The sequence below is a fragment of the Vombatus ursinus genome, unplaced genomic scaffold, assembly GCF_900497805.2.
Source record: "Vombatus ursinus unplaced genomic scaffold, bare-nosed wombat genome assembly UNPS02009205.1, whole genome shotgun sequence".
NCBI lineage: Eukaryota > Metazoa > Chordata > Mammalia > Diprotodontia > Vombatidae > Vombatus > Vombatus ursinus.
This window is the reverse complement of record NW_020948983.1, coordinates 59011661-59014348: the sequence shown is the minus strand read 5'-3', so window position 1 is coordinate 59014348 and position 2688 is coordinate 59011661.

Sequence of the window (2688 nt, the reverse complement as noted above, 5' to 3'; positions counted from 1 at the left end):
ACCCAGAAGAGCAGGATGGGTCATGTTTCTGAGGTCCCTGGTAAACTTCCCCCAATGGTTTATTTTTTTCTCTTTCCTGTAGAAATGAAAATGATTTAAAAAAGAAAAGTCAACAAATGACTCTAATCAGGGTATTGTGTTAATCTCAAATCAATGGCTAGAGATAGCAAGGTGGTATGGTGGGTGGAGTTCTTGACTAGGAGTCATGAAGACCTGAGTTCATATCCTGCCTCTGATCCTTACTAGCTATATGATCCTAGGCAAGTCACTTGACTTCTTTCAGCCTCTATTTCCTCTTCTGTAAAATGGGGAAGATAATAATTGGGCCACAGGGTTGTTGTCAGGATAAATGCAATAACATAAATAAAATTCTTTGCAAGCTTTAAAGGGCTATATAAATGTTAGTTATTATTATTCAAGCCCTGGCACATCAATTCAATCCAATTCACTCTTTTCCTTTCAATGCAGTGCAGCAAAAATCAAGATTTTATTAAATACCAACCAATTATGTGGCACACAGTACATATTTTTTATTGCCCAAACAGTAGATAATCTCTCCTCATGGTCTGATGAACTCTCCAGAAGTTTGTTTCAAAATACTTGCAGTCCCTCCTCAAAGCGTAGGCAATGGTTCATAAATAGTTCTTTTTTTCCCTTTCTCTTCAAATAACTTCAGAGCTCAAATAAAGTTTTCATTTCCCCCATGGAATTCTGGAGGACTTGTATTATGTGTGAAGCAATGAATGTGGGCTTTTAGGAATTTGTTTTAGACTCTAGAAATGGCTCCAATTTTCTTGCCTGTCACCTTAGGAAATAATAGGGCCCATTAGCATTAAATAGCTGTCAATTTGCTTTATCTTTGGATTATTTCACTTTTTTTTTGGTGGGATGAGGCTGCTTAGTTGAGAAGAACAGGTTGGTCTGATTCCATTGTCTCCTGCTGGGCCTAAATATAGGCCAGGACAAAACAAACATTAAGTAAGAGTTTTTGGTGACTTTAATTGTGTTTGTAATGAATTCCTGTGGGTTACTTTTGGCACCAGCAATTATTCCATTTTTCTGAGTCCTTTCCACACATCTAACTCACCCCACCCTCAAATCCATATTCTGGTGTAACAATCACTAAGAACTAAGGAGACAGGCTCCCTGTAGCCTCTGTCCCCAGCTAGCCCCTCTAGCTAAAAAAAAAAAAAAAAGGCAATTGGTCCACGAGTATTCACTGAGTCCTACTACAAAGTCAGCCCTGTGCTAGGCCCTGTGGAAGATATGAACTGGATATGATGTAATCGCTGCCTTCAAGGAGTTTACAGTCTTGGTGGGGAGAAAGGGAAGAAGAAAAAGGAAGCAAAGGGGCAGGGGAAGGGAAATGAAAAGGGAATGGGAAAGATAGGGGGATGGGAAAGGGAGGGGGAAGGGAAAAGGGAAGGAGAAGGGAAAGGAGAAGGGAAAGGGAATGGAAAAGGGGAAGGAGAAGGAAAAGAGGAAGGGGAAGGAGAAAGGAAAGGAGAAGGAAAAGGGAATGGGAAAGGGGAAGAGAAAGGGAAAGAAGAAAGGAAAGGAAAAGGAGAAGGGGAAGGGAAAGCAAAGGGGGGAAAGGGAAGGAGATGGGGAAAGGAAAGGGAAAAGGGAAGGGAAAGGGAGGGGAAGAAAGAGGAGGAATGGAAAGGGGAAGAGAAGGGAGGGAAGTGAAAGGAACACACATTTATTAAACATCTCTTATAGCTAGGCATTCAACTAAGTGCTTTATAAATGTTATCTCATTTGATCCTCATAACAACTCTGTGAAGTAGGTGATGTTATGGTCCCTACTTTACAGTCAGGCAAACAGATATTAAGTGACTTGCCCAGGGTCACACAGCTAGTAAGTGTCTGAGACAGGAATTGAACTCGTCTGCCTGACTCCAAGTCTAGGGCTCTATCCATTGCACTCCCTAGTTACCTTTCCACTCTCCCTCATTAGCCTGTGCGCTTCTTAAGGGTAAAGACTATTTTTGCCTTTCCTTGTATCCTCAGTGCTTAGCACGGTGCCTAGCACATAGCAGGAACTTAATAAATGCTTATTGACCTGGCCCCCCCACAATCTTGTATTGTTTTGTATTTTAATACATTGTTTTGCTTAACTTTTTAATGTGTCTTTCCAACCAAACTGTCATCTTCTTCAGAATGTTTTCCTTCTCTTGTGCTCCCCATGGTGTCCATGGGCTATGCATTTATGTGCATGCATATACATGTATGTACATGTGTATGGAGGCCTTAGATCTCAGGCTCACTCACCTGCTTGGGCCATTATGGCTGCAGTCCCCTGGGGATTAGCTGGGACTGTCTTTTTCCTCGGGCACCCTTGCTGCAGTGGTATTTTTAGTCATGTGCCATCAAATGAGCTTATTTTTAGAGACTGCCTTTTGTCTGGGAGTGACTGCAGCAGCTCTGTGGTGGTGACACCAGAGTACATTGGATTTCCCAAATGAGAGCACAGATGGATCAATTGCTCTTAGCATTGCTCCTGTGTCCTCATGCCTTTTATTATTCTGCCTTCTCTCCCCCATCCTAAACTAGAAGCTTTTTCCTCTGGTGAAGTCATCTAATCCTCTGAGCCTCAGTTTTCCTGTCTGTAAAATGGAAAGAGCACCAGGTATCACTATACAGTTCTTAATGTCAGAGGGGTACATGGGAGAGAAGAGCACAAAG